General features: G+C 46.8%; 1 long non-coding RNA gene across 1 annotated transcript; it reads left to right on the top strand.

The window, feature by feature from the left end:
• The first annotated feature begins 7,346 nt into the window (after window positions 1–7,346).
• Window positions 7,347–24,725, top strand: LOC110342755. Its single transcript, XR_005874460.1, has 3 exons — window positions 7,347–7,396; window positions 14,129–14,242; window positions 24,586–24,725. It is a non-coding gene; the product is annotated as an uncharacterized LOC110342755 (long non-coding RNA).
• The last annotated feature ends 300 nt before the right edge of the window (window positions 24,726–25,025 follow it).

Raw genomic sequence — 25,025 nt, 5'->3', positions numbered from 1 at the left:
TTCTAGTTCCTACCTCTAGCCCCCAAGTGCAGATACCTTCAATAGGCTGTAAATTCAAAGGCAGCTTACAGAATTAAATTGCGTCTTTAGCTGTCGGTGGACTCTCGTGGAATTTGAGATGAGGAGGGAGGACGTTGGGGGTCACTTTGTGGTGTGAAAGTTTCACAAAGCTGAAGAAGAACTTGGGGTTTAGAGGCAGTGTTGCTCTGATGGGTGATCAGGGCAAGTGGATGTCACTGGTCCTCAGCTGGTGCTGAGTCAGGAATGGGCTCTGATGTGTTATCAGGACAGGTGGATGTCACTGGTCCTCAGCTGTTCACCAGCATGCCCAGGTGTTCTGGACATGTATTCTTTAATTCCTCACGCAAGAAGAGCGAAGGCTGGGGGCAAGGTCCAACTGGTAGACCTCCTGCTTCACATGCAGGAGGCCCCTCAGTTCAGTCTTCAGGGCCTCTGGAAGTGTAAACTCAGCATGCAGGAAGTGAAGTCTAAACTGGGGCTATCTTCCTGGAGCTAATGATATGGCCTCCTCAGACTAGAGAGTCTTGGGTGGAGTTCAAGGCCAAGGGGACCTTACAGGTTTCTTGGCCTTCTGACTGCATAACACATGGATCTCAAGGATTTATCTGTCCTACGAAGACCATTTGACACACTTACTAATTTTAATCTGTGTGTATGTCTATATGTGTGAGGGTACATGTTGTATGCCATCATGTGTGTATGGAGGTCAGAGGATAACCTCAGAGGTTTGATCCTTGCTTTACACTTTATATGAGATGAGGCCTCTCCTTCTTCTCCACCTACCCCAGGCAGCTGGTCTGCAAGCTTCGGGGATTCTCCTGTCTGGGCTTCCATCTTATCATACATAGATCATGAACTCCATCTTGTGTGCATGCAGGGTCTTAGGATCTGAAGGTCAGCCCTCATGCTTGAGTGGCAAGTACTTTTCAACCCACTGACCAAGCCATCTCCCTTATCCCTATTAATGAATTTTAAAGTTACATTCACTTATTTAGTTATTGGTTGGCACACATGTACAGAGGTCAGAAGACAACTTTCAGAAGCCGAGTCTCTTTCTGCCATATGGGGCCAGAGGATCGAACTCAGGTCACCAGACTTGGCTGCAAGCGCCTTTACCCTATCATTTCCCTAACCCCTATTAATGAATTCTTAAGCATGATGTTTAGAGTCATCTTCCTGCCCTAGAATAATCCTTAAGTTCACAGAAAAGAATTATGCCCCTCAAATTCTCCCTCCCCAGCTTTGCAGCAAGGCTCTGTGCTGGGGGATGGGCTGAGATACCCTGCTTCAGCCTTGGCTCTTTGTTTGTCCTCCACGTAACCTGATTTTCCCAGGGTTCTACAGCCCCTGTTCACTATGGACACAACATTTCCCAGCAAGATATTTTCTGAAACCACCAACAGCCCTTTTAGTCTTTGGAAACCTTATTTAAACAAATTTGCATTAGTAGCTCTTGGGGCCTCCTCATTTACATACGTGTTTGAAAGGGCAGTAACTTGGGGAATGTGATTGAAAAAAAAAACACAACTGGTGAATGCCTTGGCATGGCACGCTCTGTGGACATGCCTGAGACTGTTCAAAAGTGGAAGTTTAACTTTCAGTGACGCTCGGTTCATGTGCAGCCATGGAACGAATACAGGCTGCGATTTTTCCCTTCCCTTTTCAGCTACAGTAGAGAATGCTGTTATTGACCTATGATTGCTCTAGAAGAAAATAAAGATGTATTACTGGGGGAGGGGTGAGGGAGACACAGAGTGTTAATTAAGACAATATAATGAAATGTGTTCTAAGAAGCCCAAAGTGTTCTGAGCTCCTACTGGATCTGATCTGGTGATAGGATTGTAAAGGCAAGACTGTGCAAGCTTTCAGTCCTGAAAAAAATCTTAGGCCTGTGGGTCCACACGCAGTTTTCAGAACAAATGGTGCACTGTGGAGATGCTTTGGCAGTTAGGTGTTTGTCATCCAAGTGTGGGGGTCTGAGTTTGGGTTCCCAGAACCTATATGAAAGCTGGAGGCCAAGACAAGAGAATTCCAGAAAGCTTGCAGGCCAGTTAGCCTGCTGTGGGTCAGGAATAAGAAACCCCATCCCAAATTAGGTGTAAGTTAAGAACTGACACCTGAGGTGATCTTCAAACCTCCACATGCTGTGAGTGTGCCTACACACATGAACACACAAACATCTCTCTCTCTCTCTCTCTCCCTCTCTCTCTCTCATGCAAAGATAAAACCTCCAGGGATGTTTTATATCATTTAGGTAGCAGGCTAGGTCTGTGGCACTTATACATCTTTTTTTTTAAAGATTTATTTATTTTATTAATACAACATCCTTCCTTGATGTATGTCTGCACATACCAGAAGAGGGCACCAGATCTCATTACAGATGGTTGTGAGCCACCATGTGGTTGCTGGGAATTGAACTCAGGACCTCTGGAAGAGCAGTCAGTGCTCTTAACCTCTGAGCCATCTCTCCAGCCCGGCACTTATAAATCTTACAAGTACGAATGTATTCTGTATTTTATGTCATGGATTCCAGGGTAATTATTGATTAGGTTTAACTCATTCCAAGTAACTTATTAATTATTGTTATTGCATATATGTATTATTATTGAGAGAATGGCAATGTATGTACATGTCATGGTGGAGGTCAGAGGACCACCCTTGGGAGTTGGGTCTGTCCTTCCACCCTGTTTTGAGGCAAGGTCTCTTCTGTTTCCATCGTGCTATGTACTCCAGGCTGAGTGGGGAAAGGTGTCTGCTGCCAGACAGCCTGAGTCCAGTCACTGAATTCTGAGGTAGGAGGAGAGGACTGACTCCTGCAAGTTGTCCTCTGACTGTCACACGTGTGCTCAAACGCATGCGCATTCACACGTCTACATCCACAGCTCCCAGCTACTCTTTGTAGCTTAAATATTAAAAAGTCTTTTTCTGAGCCGGGCATTGGTGGTGCACGCCTTTAATCCCAGCACTCGGGAGGCGGAGGTTGGAAGATCTCTATGAGATCGAGGCCAGCCTGGTCTACAGAACAAGTTCCAGGACAGGCTCCAAAGCAACACGGAGAAACTGTGTCTTGAAATACCAAAAGAAAAAAAGTTTTTTTCTGCTTTTGCTTTTTTGAGGCAGGATTTCTCTATGTAGCCTTGACTGTCTTAGAACTCACTCTGTAGATCAGGTTGGTCTTGAACTCACAGAGATCCACCTGCCTCTGCCTCTGGAGTGCTGGGATTAAAGGTGTGCGCCACCGCTGCCACCACCAAGCTCATTTATTTTAAGTTTGTGAGTGTGTGTGCATGTGTGCGTGTGTGTGTGCATGTGTGTGTGTGCATGTGTGTGTGTGTGTGTGTGTGTATGATATATGTGTGTGCAGTGCTGTTGGAGGCCAGAAAAAGGTGTCAGATCCCTCCTGGAACTGGAGTTTCAGATTGTTATGAGCCGCCTGATATGGGTGCTGGGAACTGAACTTGGGTCCCCTGGAAGAACAGCAAGGGCTCTTAACCACCAAACCATCTCTCCAGCCCCACATTAACTATCTTGAACCTGACCAAGAGGGACCCTGGAGGATTTTCCCTATAAAGTTCCCCAGTGTACTATATATAAACAAGCCCATGAGAGTGGTATTGTGAGCTTGAGGGTGGGACCCTGGCTCTGTAAGTGCCAGAATGTGCTTAATATCTTCCCTATTAGCTTTAATCATTCAGACTTGGATAAGAATAGTTTTATTTTTCTTTTCTAGAACTTTCCATGTCTGTATTTAGCTTCTCCTGAACTGCCCTGAAATTTCTCTTCAGCACCATCTTGGAATTCTGAGCCTGTTCTCCTAAAGATCTTGTCTCTGTCAGTTTGAGATACTATAACAAAATGCCACAGGCTGATAATTTATTAAAAAAAAAAAACAAGGCTGGAAGTCCAAAGTCAAATCCAATTGAAGCATCTTAGGTGCCTGAAGACGGCCATTTTCTAGCCCACGGATCTTTCGATGCCTTCACATAAAAAAGAACAAAAAGGCCAAATGAGCCACTTGAAACCTCTCTCATGAAGCCACATTCTATGTGTTTCCTGTGGGGCGTTGGCCAGTGCAGTGCTGGAGCAGACAGAAAGACAGAGAGGCAGATTTTGGGATGCAGGCAGATTTAGTTTTATTCATCAGTCAGCAATGAATTCCTTAATTTCTGTGATCTTCAGGCTTATTTCCCAGAACTGAAAGCAAGTCACCCTGGAGAGACATGGAGAGAGGGGCAGTCTACATAATCTGGTTACAGGGACTGCACCACCCCCCATTACTCCACCCTCTCCTCAGCTTGTATTCTAAATAGCACATTTTCATGTTGTGCTTGCTTGTAGATGGATGATTTTTGCACCCATGTGTGTGGGTACATGTGCATGCGTGTGTGCATGCATGTGGAGGACTGATGTTGGGGAGTCATTCTTGATGTCCCTTTCCCCTTATTCATAGAGGCAGGGTCTCTCAAATGAATCCAGAGCTTGCCAATATGACTAGTCTCCCTAGCCACCTTGCTCTGGGAATCCCTTCCCTTTCTCCACCTTCCCAGGCAGGAATTTCAGGCTGGGTGCCGTGCTCACCTGACACATTTGTGCAGCAGACACTTCAGTCGCTAGGCTATTCCCCAAGATCCCATTTTCATCTTAAAATTGTAAAATTTCACGAGCAATTACATTCTGCCCATTAGCACCCGGTGTCACAGTTAAATGATTCCATCTTGCTGGCAAGGAACATTTTGATACTTATGTCAGACAATGGCTTTTCAATGATGAACTTAAAAAGTCTCTTTCCAGGTACTCTGCACATTGGTTCTTTGGCCAATTTAATGACAGCAGTAATGACTGAGATTTATTGGGTGTTTGCCACGTGCCAGGCCCTGTTCTAAGTGATCAGCAAGTATTAATTCATTTAATCCTGTGCGACATGATGAGGCAGGCAGTATTATTATTCCCAATTACAGTTGAAGCATTTGGTCTGAAAAGCCTGGAGTTCTGCAGCTGGGGACTATGATATTAGGACTTGAAGCCTCGTATCGGTTTCTTGTCTAGCTGTTGAGATCAAGTGTCTGATGAAAATAGCTTGAAAAGAAAGGGTTTGCTTTGGCTGACACTTGGAAGGAAAGCACGGTGCCAGGAGACAGGCAACTGGTCACATGGCATCCACAGCCATGTAAAAGCTGCGTGTGGAGCCGGGCATTGGTGGCGCACGCCTTTAATCCCAGCACTCGGGAGGCAGAGGCAGGCGGATCTCTGTGAGTTCGAGGGCAGCCTGGTCTACAGAGCAGTTCCAGGACAGCCTCCAAAACAATACAGAGAAACCCTGCCTCGAAAAAACAAAAAACAAAACAAAAACAAAAAAAGCTGCGTGTGGTTGGGCAGCATCTGTAACCCAGCTCAGGAAAATACAGGAAAAAAAACAAAAACAAATCAGAAGTCAGCTGACTTCCCATGCCACACTTCTTAATGTGTGTGGCTTACACACGCGTGTATGTGAGTGTGCAGGCCGGTGTCAGGTGTCACCTTCAGTTGTTCCCCGCCTTTATTTCTTGAGGCAGGTGCCCTGCACTGAACCTGGAGCTCTGGCCGACAGCCTGGCGCTGGCCCGTGGGCCCCGGCTTCTGTTTTTTTCTGTGTTTCCCTTTTCTGGGTTACAGATGCTGCCCACCACACGCAGCTTTTACGTGGCTGCCAAGGGTATAAAGCCGGTTCCTTCCTTGTGTGCAGCAAGCACGTTGCCCATGGAGCCCCAGTCCCGAGCTTTCTACTCTGTGTTCAACCCCGGACTGCAGCTGCATAGCACAGTGCTGCTCACACAGCCTGTTGCCTCCTGTCTCAGTTACCTTAATCTGGGAGTCCTAACTGCTGGGTGACTCTGGAGTCTGTCAAGTTGACGGTGTTAAACACCGCAGTCCAGAAATTAAGCATGGACTGTCTGCTTACATGAAATCTTATGGAGACAGCTTCTGAATGCCTTCCTTGGGGAAGCCTGAGGCCCAGGCAGGCCTCCCAAATGGAGCCGCTAAGCATCCTAGACCCCGTGACTGGAGCAGGGCAAGAGTGAATTCTGGAAGGAACAGGCTTGAGCTGGTGCTCTGATCCCGGGAGAAGAGACTCAACGGAGGCTGCACAATCTTTCTGGGTATTTTTAAGAGCAGCCCAGGCAGGCCTGGTGGAAAGCCAGGATTCTCCTGTGCAAGTAACCTCAAGCACAAACAAGCCCTTCACCTCAGTGGCCACGCTGGGCTCCCAGCAGGCCTCATTTAAACAGGCTGGCTTGTAAGGGGGAAGGGGAGCTGGCTCAGTGGATCGTGGGGGCAGCCAGGGATGCTGAGGGGCAGGTGTCTGCCTCTGAGTGTGCAGTCATGTGGATCCAAGGACGGAGACCGATATGAATGGAAAGCCTGGTGTTCACTTCCAATAAACCCAACTGTCTGTTACCGGGGCATCCCTGACTGACGGTCCCAGACTCATCAATTCAAATAAGTAGAGGGGGGAGAACAGGGTGTGAATCCCAATCAGAGCTCTTTTGAGCAAGCAGAGTCAGGGAAAGGCTTGGGAAAAGCAAACACTTTCTGAGGAGTGAGTCTTCTAGGAGCTGGTCAGGATACAGGAGGTTTGGGGGGAAACCTGGTGGTGGGGAGGGCTGCAGGAACCAAACTATCTGACCACACTGTCTGACCCTAGGTTCTTGGATCTCATCCTACTGCCCCTGGTTACAGTCACAGAGGAGTTAGTTGAAAGCCAGAGATGTTAAGGGACTTGTCCAAGGGCTACAGGGCATCTGCTCCTCCTAACCTAATTCTGGTTTCTCTCCATGCTGCCTGGCTATTTCTCTAGCTCACTGCTTGGAGATCCATGTTACACACGATACCTACTAGATGCTGTCTCCAAGAGCCATAGAAGTAAACTAGTCACATAACCTTGGTATCCTGTGAAGAATCTAAAGGTTTCCCTGAAGCACAGTAAAAGGGAATGCTGAAGAATATTACTTTAAGCTGTGTTACATTTGTTTATGCTGTGAAACATTTGTTTTAAACGATGCAAAGATGCGTTTCATTCTCTAGCATTGCATTTGTTTAACTCTGTGAAGCTGTGTTACTTTGCCTGTGTAAAACACCTGGTTGGTCTAATAAAGAGCTAAATGGCCAGTAGCAAGGCAGAAAGAAGAAAGGATAGGCCGGGCTGGCAGGCAGAGAGAATAAATAGGAGGAGAAATCTTGGAAGAAAAGAATCGAGGAGGAAGACATCAGGGGCCAGCTACACAGGCTGCCACGGAGTAAGAAGTAAAGAAAGGCATACAGAAGTAGAGGCAGGTAAAATCCCAGAGGCAAAAGATAAGCTGGCTAACTTAGTAAAAGCTGGCAAGAAACAAGCCAAGGTAAGACCGGACATTTATAAGTAATAATAAGCCTCCATGTATGTGTTTGGGAGCTGGCTGGCAGGACCCCCAAAGAGTAAAGAGTAATAAAGCAACAGCTACAGGGGGAAGCTGGGACAGGCTGTGGCTTTCTTACAAGGACAAAGTGACAGGTCACGAATTGCCCGTGTTTTGTCTAACCCTCTGCGAACTGTTAAGGAGCCTTCAACTTGGATGTTTACCACATTGAAACCCTATTCTGGGATTGGGGACGTGCTTCACTGGCAGATGTGTGCCTTGCGCGCACAAAGCCTTGACTTCTGTCCCTAGCACATGGACCGGATATAGTCATGTGCATGGCAACCCTGCTCCTAGGAGGCAGAAGCGGGGAATCAGAAATTCAAGACCATTGTCAGCTATAGTGAGTCTGAGGCCAGCCTGGGCTGGGTGAGCCCTGTCTCAAAATGAATAAAATAAAAAAGAAGACATCTCCCACCCCCCAAAACCTATCCCACTTCTTCCGGACTTTTTATTAGCACCAGCAGAAGGTGACTCTGGGTAATAAAGAGCAAACCTTGAGTGCCCTTCTTCACGCGTGTGCAGCAAGCTCTCTCACTCACTGAGCCATCCTGCCAGCCTCGGCCAGTTAGAGTTTACAGGCCAATAGCCAGTTCAGCAAGGGTTTTTTGCTTTGTTTTCCATTCTCTTCTGAGACAGACCCCTGGATTAGACAGGAATCTTGGAGTCATTTCCTTATGTCTCAGAAGTGAAGGCTCTGGTCTTCCAGATGAGAAAGGAAGCTGAGGTAGAAGAGACATGACCTGCTCAAGGTCAACTCACCTGGCCACCTTGTAAAATAGAGAAGTAGAAAGAATCACTGTGAAAACCTTCACCAGCCCTTAGCCACCGAGGAAATGCTGACTGGGTTAATACTGAACCCCCACGGCATGATTTGTGACTCTCGGTGGCCTTGCTTAGACAATGCTCGGGGAGGTTTTAATAACCTGCCTACCAGGCATTTCTGAAACATTCATTTACAAGAAGGCCAAGGTGCTCAGACTATAACTCCAGAGCTAATGTCTCCCCTGACTCTGGCGGCAGTAGAGATCCAACCAGGAGCAGGAAGAGGCTGGTGCCAGCCTTTGATGGCTGTCCTTTCGACCTCATGCTTCAGAAAGATGGACTTGGGATGACTTTTACACCTGCTTCAAAATGTTATTTCAGAGGGGAGTTAAGGAGCTCGCCACAGGCCAGTGCATCTGGCTGCAAAACCACTCCGAGTTCCTGTGTTCTTGACCCTGAGGTCCGGCTCCTGCTGGGAAGTAGTCGGGTATAATGCTGGGCTGCAGGTGGAGGTGTGAGTAGGCATTGCCTCAGTGAGCTCTCTGTCTCCCAGGTCAGAAGGAAGCTGGAGGATTAGAGTGGAGACTACAAGCTGGGAAAATGGGCAAAGGAAGTAGTGATTACAATAAGATATGAAATGCACTGGGAGAAAAATCAAATGTTTTGTTCCTGGTCAGTGGGATTAGAACTATACAGTGAAAACAAATAGATTTAATGGGGTGAGCTGGTGAACCCTGTCTTGTGATACATCAGGAAATGACTTTGTTCAGGAAGAATAGAGTGCTCACAGAGGAAATTGAACTTAATGCTTGTCTTCCTCTGTGTTAGTTGCCTAACTGCTTAGTACACACCTGTAAAACCAGAAAGAGAGAAGCCTGAGGCTTAACATATTGTTGACCAAGTAACTTGAGCTATGAATGTCTTCAGTGTGTGATTCAGCCTTTATTAAGAGCCTAATTTTTTTCTGTAATATTTATGGCAATGTGTGGATGTGCCCAATGGTGCTATGACTGGTTAAAAATCACCCTTCAGTGAAATGGAAGAGCAGCTTCCCTCCTTCCCTCTTCTTAGTTTAGACTTGTTTTTTTGTTTGTTTGTTTTTGTTTTTGTTTTTTTCCAGGACCCAGGCTATGTTGGTAGACTCCTTTTCCTCTGTGACAAAATATCCAAGCAATTCAACGTGAACGAAGAAAGCTTTGTTTGACTCACAGCTTTGGAGGTTTCTGCCTATGCTCAGTCGAGTGAGGCAGGACACCATGGTGGAAGTGACCCACAGAGGAAAGATGCTTACTCCTGACAGGCAGGAAGGAGCAGGGGTGTGGGGTATGTGGAGAAGGAGAGGATGACGAATGCAGTAGTGACGTCAAGGCCCTTGTGCACCAATCACTCCTCAATAACACCATCACCTGTTAACAAGACTAACACTCTTTATACTCAAACTATTAAAAAAGGTAGTTTATCTCAACCATAAACACAAAACAAATCCTCCTTCCCTGGAACCCTTAGAGAGTTTCGTTTGTTCTACTCATCATTGTATTGCATCATATGTAGTTGAGTGCTGGAGTGGGTGTAAATTTCAGAATGGTCTAATGATGGGGACTTGGCAAAGACTGATAACAATGACCACAGTAATAATTGTGTGCAACTATTTTAACATGACACCACTCCCCCTCCTTGATGAAGACACATGGCCACCCAGTTAGCCTGTAGGTTTCTGCATCCCTTGCAGCTAGGTGGTTGATGACGGAATATAACAGAGTGCTTGTGGAAAGAAGTTCATAATCATTCTTAAAAGAAAGCTTCTTGAGCAGAGGAGATGGTGCAGTTGGCAGAGTGTTTGCGGTTTAAGAGCAAGTTCCTGAATTTGAGCCCCAGAACCTACTTACAAAAGGCTAGGTGTGGCAGCAAGCACTTGTAATCCCAACACTGAGGAGGTGGAGACGGGAGGATCCCTGGGGTTCTCTGAGCAGGTAGCCTAGCTTAGTTAGCCAGTTCCAGGTTATTGAGAGACCCTGTCTCAAAAAACTAAGTGGAGAGTGCATGAGGAACTACAGCTAAGGTTAACTTCTGTCCCCAACCCCTAGAACCCTACCTCTCAGAGAGAGAGGGAGGGAGGGAAGGACAGACAGAGGAGGGAGAGGGAGAGGGGGAGAGAGAGAGACTTCACTTTGCTTTCTTTCCTAACTGTGTAGGCAGATGGGATAATGGAAGAACAGAAGGACTACACTGATTGTAGACTAGAGTAGACATTTATCCCAATTTGTTCACCTGTGCCTTAATGGTTAGTGAAAGGGAGAGAGAAATTTTGTTTATTTGTATATGTATATATGTGTATATGACTGTGTATGTGTATATCAGAGGACAACCTTAGTGTTCCTCGGGTGCTGTCCGACTTATAGTTTTTTGAGACAGGGTGTCTCACTGGCTTGGACCTCAACAACTAGACCAGGGAGTCCAGGAATGCTCCTATCTTTGCCTCCTCAGCAATGGGATTATAAACACACACCACCACAACTGGATTACAAGTATTATTTTTCAAAGTGAATTCTGGGAGATTGAATTTAGGTCCTCCTGCTGAGACCTTTACTCAGTTTTGCCTCTGTGATTTTGGTCTCACTGCAGCGGCTTCCCTGACATCTATCTAACCCAGCAAACAAGTGAGGCAGTCTACACTTCTTCCCTTGTCTTGCTGTTGTGACGATGTCCCTAACCTCCGGTGTGGTTATGAGGTTCTGCCCCTTTTGCCTCCCAGAGAAGCAGGATCGCCCCCTCCCTTTTGATCTCGGACCTGATGGGTCACGATATTTATTATAAAGGAACAAGAGAAGAGGGCTTGAGGAGGGAGTGGAGGAAGGAAGTGCCTCTAAGCAGAGAGGGATGTCGTCAGTGCTAGGAAGGATATGGAGTGCAGAGGAAGGGGAGAGAGGAAACTCAGGGCTGCCCCAGCTGGCTGGTGCTTAGCCTGGAAGGGTTCGATGAGGGTGAGGGTCTGTTTTCTGAGTGGACCAGTCTGAATGGGGCTGGCACGAGAGATCCGAAACTGGAATGCTACACAAGCACCTAGTGCAACAGAGTCATACACTCTGGCTACTACTGTCAGAGTTCTGATGGAAATGGCTCACTGTGGCTGACCACCGTCACATCCATCCATGTTCTTGTTTTTTTTTCTTTTTTTTTGTGAGTGTCATGTAGTCCAGGGTGACCTCCAATTCTTTAGGTAGCTAAGGATGACCTTAAACTCCTGATCCTCCTGCCTCCACCTCTCAAGTGCTGGAGTCACATGTGTATATCACTATACCCTGTCATGTGGTACTGGGGATGGACCCCAAGACTACATGCATGCTAGGCAGGCAGCTACCAACTGAGTTATATCCCTAGTCCTGGGGTCTCTTTTATAATGATGTTGATCCCATTGATTTATCTACTCACTTCCTAACAGCACCATTTTCTTTTTAATTAAAAAAATTCACTGACAGTTTCATATATGTGTATGATGAAGTTTGGCCATTGCTGCTCCCCAGTACCCTCTTGTATCCTCTTTCCCTTCCTTCTAGAACTCTCTTCTTCTTAGCTTGTCCCCCTCCTACTTTCATGTATGTTTTTTGCTTTGTTTTTGTTTGTTTTGTTATGACCCATTGAGTTTAATCATGGATGATTTCACGAGCATGGGTGTGGCGTTATTTTTGGAACATAGGCAACTTACTAGTGACTATACCATAGAAGAAAAATGACTATTAACTGTCAATAGCTCCTGAAGAAGCAGTGAGGCCTCATCCTTACCCCCTCTCCCATCCATGATAGAATGTTGACCCAACCCCACGTTCTAATACCAACTCTTTGGTGATTCTGTTCTAATCAATAATTTTGGGGTGACTCAAACATTCATACTCTACTATAGATACAAATTTTAAGTGTGCAGGTTGAGTCCTAGAGCCAACACAGCATGAGGATGAAGGCCAGGTCTCCTGGCCATGTTCCTCCAGTCTGACTCTGTATCTTGATCAGGTTGGTACAGCATAGGACTGGGCACTGTGATGGCTATTATTGATTGTCACCTGACAGGGTCTTCCATCACTTAGGAGATGAACTTCTGGGCACGTTTGTGAGTTTCTAACTTGTGTTAACTAAGGGAGGCAGACTGCCATAACTGTGGGCAGCATCGTTCCATGGGCCAGTGTCTTGGACTGAATAGGAAGCGAGCTGAGTACAGCACACATCTATCTGCTTCCTGACTGTGGTTGCCATGTGATCAGCTGCTCACTGTTAGGTCTCAAACTGGGCACAAATGGCAGTCATTGGCTACCAGGTTCTCCCTGCATCCCTCACTCCCTATCTGCTGCAGGGCCCTCCAGGCTGTCACACCCCACCCCCACCCCCGAAAGAAAAAATAAACCTCTAAACTTCTCCAGCCCAAGGGCTGGGCTTCCCTTCTCTCAGCCACCCTTCCCTGTGTAATCCAGCCATTTTGGTGACTTGGTCTTTTTATCTACTCTCTTGGCCAGTCTTGGCCCAGGCTGCTCTTGGCCAGCAGCTGCTCTCCTCCTACCTCCCCCAACTCCTCACATGGCTCAGAGTCATGACCACTCTGGACTCTCCCAGATGTCCCTACCTCTGGCTATGCCCTCCGTTTAATCTACAATAAACTTTCTCCTCCACCGTACCTAGGAGCCATTATGTCCCTTTCCTTTTTATTTCTTCTTATTCACTTACATGCCTGTAGCCACACCGTGATAGACTGTACCCTCAAACTGTGAACAAACAAAAAATCCTTCCATAAGTTGTTTTATCAAGTATCCTCTTGTAGCAGTGGCCAAAGCAATTAATACAGTTACCAAGCTTGAACATGGTGGGTAAGAGCACTCTCTAGAAAGTGGTCCAATCCCGCACACCTGCCCTTATGACCACATCTGTCAGTCATCTATCTCCTAATGCTATCTATCACATGAAGGGTAGAATCTCTGCCATCGCATAAGGGTTATATGGTGGTTTGAATGTCATTGGCCACCATGAGCTCATAGGGAGTGTCATTATTAGGAGGTGTGGCCTTGTTGAAGGAGGTGTATCACTATTGGACCAGGCTGTGAGATCCCTTTTGCTTTAACTTCATTCAGTGACAGGCCACTTCCTGTTGCCTGAAAGATGTAGGACTCTCAGCCACTTCTCCATACCATGCCTGCCTGCATGCTATGTCGCACCGTGATGATAATGGACTGAACCTCTGAACTATAAGCGAGCCACCACAATTAAATGTTTTCCTTTATCAAGGCTGGTCCAGCCAAGCACTGGGCTGAGCTAATGGAGTGCAGCTGAAGAGAGGGAGAAGGGATCATATGAACAAGGGGTGGGAGCCAAGAGCATGATGGGGGAAAAACACAGAGATAGCTGACCGGAGCTAATGGGAGCTCATGGACTATGAGATGGGGAAACTGCATGGGACCAAACTAGACCCTCTGAATGTAGGTGACAGTTGTGTGGGTTGATCTGTTGTTAGGGGACAGGCCCTGGCAGTGGCACCAGGACCTATCCCAGATGCACGAACTGGCTTTTTTGGAGCCCATTCCCTGTGGGGGGATACCTAGCTCCATCTTGACAAGGGGATGGGGACCTTGGTCCTGTTTCATCTTAGTATGCCAGAGTTTGTTGATTCCCCCAAAAAGGCCTTACCCCCTCTGAGGAGTGGATGGTGGGTGAGATGAGGGGAGGTGGGAGGGAGGAAGAATGGGGAGGGGGAACTGCAGCTAGTATGTAAAATGAAAAAAGTAAAGTGATTAAACAAAAAGATTTGCCATGGTCATGGTGTCTTTTCACAGCAATAACTAAGACAGAGTAAAATCTCAGCCATCACATTAGAGGTAGGATCTCCTGGGCAGAGCTGACAGAGTTGATAGCCCAGTTCTTATTTCTCTCTAGGGAAAGAGACCGTGCCTTCATCTCAGCCTGGCCCTGGAGATCACTTGACACATCTGCGTGTGGCCCATACATGCAAATATGGGAAGACCTCGTAGCTTCCTCCAGGCATGGCAGGTGGGGTCTTGCCTCTCAGTGATGGAACTGAAAGGCCATTAAGCTTCCTCAAATTAGTGCTGCTCCAAAGGAAGTGGCAATTGCTGTTTCTAGACTCCAGTCAGAGGGTCACCCAAATAACAACCCCTAGACCAGATGAAGACAAACAAGCTCTTGTGCTCTGTCTCCTCTTTCTTCCAGCTGTGTGGGTACTTCTGTGTTTCAGTGTGTGTGCACCTGTGTGTGTGCGTGCAGGCTGGAGGTCATTCCTCATGCTCTGTCCATCATTTGTTTGTTGTTGTTATTTTGAGACAGGGTATCTTGCTGTCCTGGAACTCACCTAACAGGCGAATCAGGATGGCCAGCAAGTCCTAGGATTCACCTGTCTCTGCCGTTCCTGTCTTAGGATTGCAAACATGTACCAAGTCACCTGGATGTTTTTCTTTAACGTGGGTGCTGATGATTGAATTTGGGTCCATGTCTTTGCAAGCACTTTACAGACTGAGCTATCTCTGCAGTCTGTCTGTCTATCTGTCTATCTATATATCCATACATCCATCCATCTGAAACAGCTGTTGCTGAATACTCCTGTCTGGTCTGGGAACTCAGTACATAGGCCACGCTGATCTCAGGATTATGGCAATCCTCCTGCCTCTGCCTCCTAAACCCCGGCTAGGTACTACTGTGCCAGTTCTAACAAGTTATCTCTTAAATGTGTACTCTACCCAATGTCCTTCTATGGTTTCTTTGGTTCCCTCCCCCCTCCTCCTTTGTAATGCTTATGTATTATGTGTTGGGGCAGGGGTGGAGAGTAGGGACATACTGTGGAGCTCATGCAGAGATCAGAGAAACCTTATGGAGTCAACTTTCTCCTCTACTCTGTGGGACTGAGTATTGAACTCAAGTCCTCGGGCTTGGATGTAAGTACCTTAGCCATCTATCTGCCCTGTGATTTCATTTGAACAGTTTCAGAATGTTTGAAATGCATTAGATATTTGGAGTCTAACAAAGGACGAAAAATAAACAAAACAAAACCGGAAGTCACAAGATAGAGCTCTCTTATGGGAACATGAACCAGAGTTCCAAGAGAGATCAGGTGCCAGCCAAACCTTAGGGAGGGTGTTGGGGGGGGGGCTCTACCTTGAAAAAGCAGAAGAGAGAACATTCAGCTCCTGATGTGTGATGACTTGGTGGTGTGAATAATTGTGCTTGAAGGAAGCTGAGGGGGCCCAGAAAGCAGCCCCAAGTGTCTTCATTTCCAATCATTTACTGGGAAGGAAAGAGGCATGGTCTCATGAGGCCAGGCAGCTGTGCCCAGCTGGATGTGGCAGACAGGAGCAGAGAGCCACTAAGAGCATGGAGATGGTGCTCAGTGGTCTGGTGGGGCAGGCCTGTCAGCCCTGCTACCGGGGAGGCTAAAGCAGGAAGATCTACCTGGGCTGCAAGCGAGTGTACCCTTCACTGGTTCTGCTCTTTTCAGGGAAGGCATGCATCTTATGGAGTGGTAAGGGAGGAAGGGGGGACACCCGCCTAGTCAGTCAGGTTAGCTGAATCAACCCTGGTGGTCAATGAGGTGACAGATGTTGCAATCAGATTGTCCTCACATCCTGTCTCTAAATAAATAAATAAATAAATAGATAAATAGATAAATAAATAAATAAATAATAAAAGGGCTGGGATAGAGCTCGGTAGTAAAGTGCTTGCCTACCATATGCAAAGCCCTAGGTTAGATCTCCAGCACTGCCACAGCAATAGAAACCTTAATTAAGACTGAGTTAGTGGGGAGAGCAGAGAAAAAGACAAGTGTGGGAACACCAGACCTTGAGCAGAGACCCACTTCCCCTTCTGCCTGGGAGTAGGCAGCTATAAGACAATGTTTACTAAAAACATGTTTACTAAAAACAATACAATGCCCGGGGCAATAAGTTCCTGGAAAAGGCCTGCCCACAGAAACCACCCTGACCTCGACCTTGTCCAAAGACTAGCCGCCTCTTCTGATACGCCCAGATCAGTTTCTGGGGTCAGAGAGAACCAGCCAGGGTAGAGGAGAGAGCAGAAGCTTCTCTGGTGGGAGCCTTTCTTAGGAAGTTTTCTTGAACCTTTTTGGGGCCTGCTTAAAGTTTTCTTTACACCGTTGAACAAGTCTCTGTGTTGTCAATCCCCGACACCCTCCGCACGTTCTCGGACACAGGCCGTACAGCAGACGCGACAGACAAGAGTTGAGCAGGGAAGAGCATTGCCATTGATTAGTGATGTCTGCTGTGGATGCAGCAAGGGCAACACAATGGTTTGTGTCTCTAGAGAATGCCAGTTTGCCCTGGAAATTGATGCATGTTCCAAGACAAGGCAGGGAACTTCTTTTTTATTCTCTTACACTAAAGTAAATAAATGCTGAGAATAAAATCTGGTGTGTGTGTGTGTGTGTGTGTGATATTTGTACCCAAAGTTGATGTTGGATGTCTTTCTTGATTGGTTTTTATTTACTGACACAGGGTCTCAGTTGGACCCAGAGATTGCCTGTGCAGCTAGTTAGCTTGCTCTAGGCACCCCACTCCACCCCAAGTTCTGGGATTACAGGTAGGACACCATGCCTGCCTGCCTTTTACTTTGGTTCTCAAACTCTAGTCTTTGCTTGCCCAGTGTGTGCATTATCCACGGAGCTACCTTCCCAGACCAACTTAAAAACTTTTTTCTTAAATTAAAACAATTTTTAAAGTGTGTGTGTGTGTGTGTGTGTGTGTGTGTGTGTGTGTGTGTGTGTAAGTATGTTAGATGCATTTGAGTGCAGGTGCCCTCAGAGGCCAGAAGATGTCAGATCCTTGGAGCTGAATTTATAGGCAGTTGTGAGTTGGCTGATATAGGTGCTCAGAATAGAACTTGGGTCCTCTGGAAAAGCATTGCATGCTTTTAACTGCTGAACCATTTCTCCAGTCCTGCCCCTAATTTTTTTCTATTAAAAATTAGCATAAGAAGCAGGGGTTTTCATACATAAGTTGGTCTTGTTGCTCTTTCCCAGTCTTCCTTCTCATTCTCCTGCCTCCTGCTGGCTAAGGTTTCAAACCTGGGACAATTGGCTCAGGTGCCTACTTAACATATCAAATCGGACCTGCCGCCTACAGGACCCTCCAGGCAGTCCTCTCAGGCCTCCCTCCCCTAAACTTCTCCAGCCGCTGTTCCCTACATAATCCAGCCATTTTGGTTATCTAGTCTCTGTCTACTCTCTTGGCTAGTCTCTTGGTCAGCAGCGGCTCTCCCCTTTCCCTCCCCCACCTCCTCACACGGCTCAGGGTCATGTCCACATCCACTTTGGACTCTCCCAGATGAACCTGCTCCTGGCTAGGCTCCTCCTTTTGTCTACAGTAAGCCTCCTCCTCCACCATACCTCGGAGCAGTTGAGTCCTTTTTATTTCTTTTTTCTTTTTCTTTTCTCTGTATTGTTTTGGAGACTGTCGGTCCAGCCTGGCCTCGAACTTACAGAGATCCGCCTGCCTCTGCCTCCCGAGTGCTTGGATTAAAGGCGTGCGCCACCACCGCCCGGCTTCCCTTTTTATTTCTTTTTTCATTCACTGCTCACTCATTTCACCCCAGTTGTCCTCACCACCCCCCTTCACATCACAGAAATCACGGCTTTGATGCCGCCCTTACCAAAATACCTTGCCGAGCACTAGTTTCTCAAGGCACCGGACTCTTTCATACTACTTCCAAGGGGCTGCTGGGAGTCAGGGGTGGGGGTGGGGGTTCTTGACTCTGCTGTGTGGACGGGGGAGGAGCCATCTTCTCAAATGGGTGCAAATAGCTGGTTTTAGAGAAGATTGAAGATGAGACAGAGGGGGAGTAGAGGAAATTCCACCAGTGGAAACTTTCTAATACTCATGTGAGCGGTTGTTGCGTAAGGTGTGGCACCAGCCTTGTGTTGCTTCAGGTGGCTAGCCCTTATCTCTCTATCAAGGCTGTTAAGTGCCTGGGGTCAGGGACTGTGTGGCTCCTTGCCTTGGGGGGTTGCTATTTGTGTTTCTGCAAGGCTTCTCCTGGGGAGGTTTTATCCTTCGGAGTGGCAGAGGCATCCAAAGTGTCTTGCTAGTCCTAAAAATGACTTGTTTGCGTTCCAGTGAAAATAGGAAGGAAAGAGTGTGAAATTAACCTGTGGTCTTTGCTTCAGGACCAACAACAGAATAGAACAATGGCCATTCACACTGCCCCTTTCCTGGGCTTGTTCTCAAAGTGCCAGCTTCCTTTTCGTTCACAGGACCCTCCCTGGAGGGTGGAGGAGAATTGTGTTTGAAGAAAGGGACTTGTGGGGGTGGAGGCTGACTGAGTAGGTCACCTTCATAAACACTCTTCTTGGAGCTTGGAAACTGGCATTTTTCAGATTGCCACAAAGTGGTCGAAGTGGCATTCTTCAAAGGCTGACTCTCTGGAAAATTGATGCATAGAGGAAATAGGCTCTGATCTTTTTATCCATTTGAAAATCTGTGTGTTGGTAGGATGATTGTATCACCCTAGCAACAAGGAACACACAGTGAGAGTTTTTGGGGGTGGGCTGTGGAGGTGACTTACTCAGTAAAGCTCCTGCTGTGTGGTAAGTCTGGAGATCTGAGTTCTAGCCCCAAAACCCAAGTAAAAAGGCAGGTATGGAAATGTGCATATGTAATTCTAGAGCTAGGAGGTGGAGGTAGGAAAATCTCGGGGCTCCCTGGCCAGTCAGCCTACTTGTATAGGAGAATTGTGGATCAGCGAGAGAACCTGTCTCAAAACACACAGTCAACCATGCCTGAGGAATGACAGCTGAGTTTGTCCTATGACCTCTACATGTATACACTCACATATGTAGCAATACATGTACGTACATGCACCTGTGCACACACAGGTACCTTCCCATCTATACTAGGATGTATTTGTGTATAAATATTCACGAACACAGACTCACAAATGGTGGGGTAGGTCTCCATGACAGCCGCATTCAGGATGCTCCAAGTGGGGATGCTTCCTGTAAAAGCTCAGAACACCTTGAAGTCTGAGCTTGTAGAATGTTTGTAGATATCATTAGGTGAGATTTTGACTTTACAGTATCTTAAGTGGGCACCCTTTAAATCTTTGGTGAAAGTGTACCCTTGTAGTGACCAGCTCCTCATTTTAGCAGCCATGACAGGCTACGATGTGCTCGCCTGACCTTGCCACTCCTGTCCTGGTCACTAGGAGGTCAGATGCCCTTCCTTGTGGCAAGGAGCCAATCAGAAGTTAGCTAGCAGGGCTGTGCTTTACGGCTCTGGGTGTGCTTTTCGGACAGTGCACAACAGTGACTTGTAGAGCATAGCAACTGCCCTGGGAGGGCCTATGGGTCATAACAACCAGTTGACCAATCAGCACCCAAACCTGGAAACGACCAATCCTGAGACTGTTTCATACCCCTGGACACTCCCCTTACACTGCCCTTTAAAATCCCTGCCTCCAGGTTGCTCTGAGTCTTTCTCCAGCCATCCACCATGGTGGAGGGATGAAGGGCCCGCGCTAATGGGTTTAGCTTGTTAAATAACTTCAATTAAAGACTCTTGGCTTTTGCAAAGAAATGGGCCTCTTGGTGATTTTGGGGTTCAGAATTTGGGCACAACACCCTAGCAAATGGGTTTAAGAAACATCTCTGTACTCTCTGGTTAAGTGATCATCCAGGTAGGATTTTCAAGCTAAAAGGGGGAGCTATGGAATGAGCTAACTTTCCTGCTTTGGGTTAAATCACGAGGGAAAGTGGATTCAAGCTACTGACTGTGGACATGCTCTAGTTACTGGCCACATTTGTTTGGTCCTTGAAGCCTTTCTGAGTCTAGATCTGGGCACCGTCCAGCCGGGTCCTTGACCTTTTAACGGAGAGGAACTCACTGACCTCACTTCTTCAGAAGTGTAGGAGGGAAACCTTGCTACTGCTGCGCAATACTGTCCTGGTAAAATTGGATCCCCACACCAGCCAGCCTTCAAACACAGCCTAGGTGACTACTTGAAGATGTGGCTAAAATCACGGTTAGGGGCTCCCTACATTCCCCCCCCCCAAATACTGTGGAGCTGGATTAGGGCTAGTGGCAGAAGCTGAGCATGGCATTGGGTAGGTCACCTGATTACGCTGTGCCTCAATTTCCTCAAGAAGAAAGCAGATCGTGTGTGTGTGTGTGTGTGTGTGTGTGTGTAGGCCAGAGCACAACATAGGATGCTGTTTTTTTCAGGTGCCCTCCCCCACACTTTTTAAAAAAATTTATTTTGAGACAGCACAAGTGAGTCCCAGGGATCCACTTGTCTCTGCCTCCCCACTCTTATTGTAAGGGGACACACCCACTCGTGCGCGTGCGCGTGCGCGTGCGTGCGCGCACACACACACACACACACACACGCACGCACACACTTTCTAGTCCTTAGAGGGGTGCTTAGCACACAGTAAGTACACAAGACTCTGCTAATATTAAAGTGCAAGCAAGATGTTACATAACCCTGGTCTCTGGCCTTGCATTGCTTCATGTCCCCAGGTCTTATCTCCATCAAGGTTGTAAGTTCTTTGAGGTTTAAATTGTACTATGCTTTATCTTGGGGACCTGGAGATCCAGGAACTGAGTTAGCTATTATTTCTTGTTCATGCTCTGTTTTTCTTTCCAAGTGGTTTTGGTTGCTTTTGTTCCGATTGTTTCCTCAACTGGTTATAAAGTAGCTGTAAATATCTCCTGTGCTCCTAAGATCTAGGCATTGACCTCGCCCATGACAGATGCTCATCCCCTCAGCCTGGGTGACCAGCCTCTCAGATCATTCCCACTTCCAGGGCTGGTCCCAGTTTTTCTTCTTCATAGTTTTGTCAAGCTGTGGGAATATGTTAAGGCTGGAAACTCAAAATGGCAAATGTGGGCTGGGGATATACCTCAGATGGTAGAGTGCTTGCCTAGGGTGTCTGAAGCCCTGGTTTAGGTCCCCAGGACCCCATAAACAGAGCATGAGGACATACACTTTCAATCCCCGCACTTGGCAGCTAGAGGCAGGAGCACCTGACACCTTTTGAGGCCAACTTGGGATACATGAAATCTGCCTCAACAGAAGACTAAGTGCTTCCTGGACCAGAGAAGAACAAATGCCTCCTGCCTTTCCAAGGCACAGTACCAGGTCACAAGGGCATCTCATTGAAATGCTAATGGTAGAGCAGGGGCACAGGGGTGGAGTGGAGACTGGATTTTTTTTTTCTAACCTGTTGCTGGGTGTTGCTGCTGCTGCTGTTGCTGAGGCTGCTGACCCATCACTTCAATAGGAAGTCTGAAACACAATGCCCACAGTAGGACTCAGTGCAATAGCACACACTGTGTGTGTGTGTGTGTGTGTGTGTGTGTGTGTGTGTTTCACACACCACAGCTTCAGTGTGGTCTGAGGGCAGTTTGTAGGAGTCAGTTCTCTCTTTCCACCATGTGGTGCCACTAACCAAACTCAAGTAGTCTGGTTGGCAGCAGGGGTCCTTACTGGCTGAGCCGGCTTACCAGGTGTTGCTTTTTGAGACATGGTCGGTCTCTCACTGAACCTGAAGTTCACCAATTAGGTGAGCCTGAAGTCCCCACTTGTCTTTTTTTCTCCAGTGCTAGGCTACAGGTGCGTGGTACCATGCCTGGCTTGTGTTTTAGGTAGACTCTGGGGAATTGAACTTGGTGCTCCATGCTTTTATAGCAAGTATTTACCAGTCATCTCCTGAGCTTCCTTTTAGCACATTTCTTTGGAGCCTAAAAACTTCCCCATGTGGGTCAAAGGCAGAACTTTCACACGGCCATTGCAGCAGGAGATGGGTAAATTTCGGGAAATAAGTTAGTTTTTCTGACAACCAGTGACTCCTCTATGGGAGTCATTGAAGGTTTTTGTGGTACTTTAAAGATAAGGTCTCACGTGTCTTGGGCTGGCCTGGAATTTATTAGGTTGTGAAGGATGACCTTGAACTTCTGATGCTCCTGCTTCTACCTCCTGAGTGCTGGAATTACAGGTGTGCACCTCGAAAGCTGGTTTATGTGGTGCTAGGGATCAAACCCGAGACTTCAGGAATGCTATGCCGACACTGCCAGTGGAGCCACAGCAGAGTTTCAGAAGGAGTCAGTGTTGGAGGGGTTCATGTGATTTCCCCAGAGCTCTCACTGGTCGCAGGAAGAAGGGTGGAGGGGAGAGGTTATGGTGGAGAAAGCAGGGCCTAAGATACCTCACTTCCTGGTGAGATCTGGTTTAAAAGAGATTGAGGGGGTGGGAGTTGGGAGAGACAGGCTGTGGGGGCTTTGTCTCTAGGCTGGATTATTTTTCTCACAAAGTATAAGAATTCAAATATAGTTGAGGACCCCTGGGACTCATCCATCCTGTTCCAAAGGCCCCCATCTGGCCAACAGGAGAAATTCATATTCTTCCTATTAAAGTGACCTTAACCCTATTTCTAGCAGATGAGTAACTCTGGCCTTATTATGCAGAGGGAGCACAGCTCCTCCTACCTGGTTACACTCCAGAGCTTCTGACATTGACACACTGGGAGAAGCGCAGCTCAGATAGGTTTTTCCTGATCTGTTGGATTGAAATCCCCCAGCATGCTCCAGTACATCTTTCTATTGTCATCCACATCTGACCAGGCAGGGAGTCAGTTACTCAAGCATGTGCCTTCTCCACTGGTCGAACAGACATTACTGTGTCTTTATTTTTATTTTCTCGAATGCCTGAAACAGTCAGTTAATTAATTGATTGGGAACACATCAATGATGTAACCCAGGTCTCGTTTCTCCCAGAACTTAGTCTTTTCATCAAAGTAGGCACTTAAAAGTGTCTGCTGAGTTGAATTAGCTGTCCAAACAATGCGACAGTTTAAGTTAGATTGACATTCACTGGCGATGCTTTCCCTCTGTGTTTTGAGATCAAGCTTGACCACTTCAACCAGATGTGCAGATGCGAGTGAACTCCACTCTCTCTTTTAGTTCCCAGTCCTATAGGGTGGTGCTAATAACAGTCCCTTGTCTAGTATTGGTTACATGCTAAACTCTGTTCTAAGAACTACATGTGTGATAATTGCTTATCACTGACTTCTTAGAGGGTAGGTGTGGATTAATACACAGAAAACACTTGGCATGTCACTTTGCCCACCGTACAAGTGTTCCCACACATTAACAACTGTTCCGATAGACAGATTTCAGTTTTTGCCCAGGGTAAATGTTTGGGTCTGAGATCTTTTTTGCAGTGTGTTTTCTTTTTCTTGAAATGTGAGACAATGTTTGGATATCGTTGCTCCTCCCAACACCCCTGCTCATCTCTATGTTCCAACTCCCCACACCTGTCCCTCTGGGCTACTTGATTCAAATTGCCCTCTCACCATCTAGCCTGGCATGGTCAGCAAAAAAATGACACGAGAAAGCCTGTGTCATACAAGGTGGAAGATGAGGGCAGGCATCTGAGGTTGTTCTCTGTATGCTTTGGCCCGCACTCATCCGCCCTTACACAGATGAACATGTGTACGCACACAGAAGGACTAAAAGACAAAAATTACTCACCACTTTATTCTCTGTCCTCCAAAACCATTTCCTTCTCATGGTGGTTGTGGTGACAAAAGGGGACAACAGTCCAGGCTGCCCACTGTCCTTAAAACTTCAAAGCATACTTAACCTCCTAGATGATGCTTTTCAAGTGCTAAGGGCTGGTTAGAGGGAGACCATCTATAATACATTACATTATTGAGGTGTTTTAGACTTTCCGAAGGCCTTTTACTTAAGCTGTGCCAACTTGTCACCCCTGGAGACCTTGTACTAGAATTGACTAAGTTTCAAAGCTGGTTTTAGAATGAATTTTTAAAAATATTTTTATTTATTTATTGTGTATACAGTCTTCTGCCTGCATGCCAGCGGAGGGCACCAGATCTCATTACAGATGGTCGTGAGCCACCATGTGGTTGCCGGGAATTGAACTCAGGACCTCTGGAAGAACAGTCAGTGCTCTTAACCGCTGAGCCATCTCTCCAGCCCCTAGAATGAATTTTTATTTTTGTTTATTTATTCATTTACTCATCTATTGACTTAACTTGTGTATACATGTGTGTTCATATGTGTATAGGTGCATATATGTTTAGGTGGAGATGCACATGTGTATGCATGTATGTAAAGGCCAGAGGACAGCTGTCAGTCCTCAGATGTTGTCTTTTTTTTTTTTTTTTTGGTTTCATGAGACAGGGTTTCTCTGTATTGTTTTGGAGGCTGTCGGTCCAGCCTGGTCTTGAACTCACAGAGATCCGCCTGCCTCTGCCTCCCGAGTGCTGGGATTAAAGGCGTGTGCCACCACCACCTGGCGATGTTGTCTATCTTATTTATCTTCTTATTATTATTATTATTTTATTTTTTTAGATTGTATCCCTGGAACTTACCAAGTAGGCTGGATTGGCTGGTCAATGAGCCTGAGAATATGCCTGTCTGCACCTGCCCATGCTGGAATTACAAGCAGCTGCCACTCTGCGCGGATTCAACTCAGGTCCTCACACCTGCAAGGCAAGCACTTGATTTACTGAGCCACCTCCCTAGCCCCTGTTTCAGGTGATCGCTTGATGCTTTCCGACTTCAAGCCTCAGACATCATCTCTGTGGGTAGGAACGATAGACTGGCCAGAATAGCGAGCTTTTTGAGAGAGGGGATGCATTTCTAACAGAATGTCCCCACGGTACAGGTCACTAAGTGTCCAATAAGCAAGAAACATACAGTGAGAAGGAACTTTAGAATAACCACAACAGAAATGATTCACATTTTAAAAGTTCGAACTTGTTCAGTTCTCAGCCAGCTGTCAGTTGTCA

The sequence above is a fragment of the Mesocricetus auratus genome, unplaced genomic scaffold (genome assembly GCF_017639785.1).
Source record: "Mesocricetus auratus isolate SY011 unplaced genomic scaffold, BCM_Maur_2.0 Super-Scaffold_100676, whole genome shotgun sequence".
In the NCBI taxonomy this organism is placed as follows: domain Eukaryota; kingdom Metazoa; phylum Chordata; class Mammalia; order Rodentia; family Cricetidae; genus Mesocricetus; species Mesocricetus auratus.
Note: the sequence above shows the minus strand (reverse complement) of the source record. Positions and strands in the feature narration are given on the sequence as shown.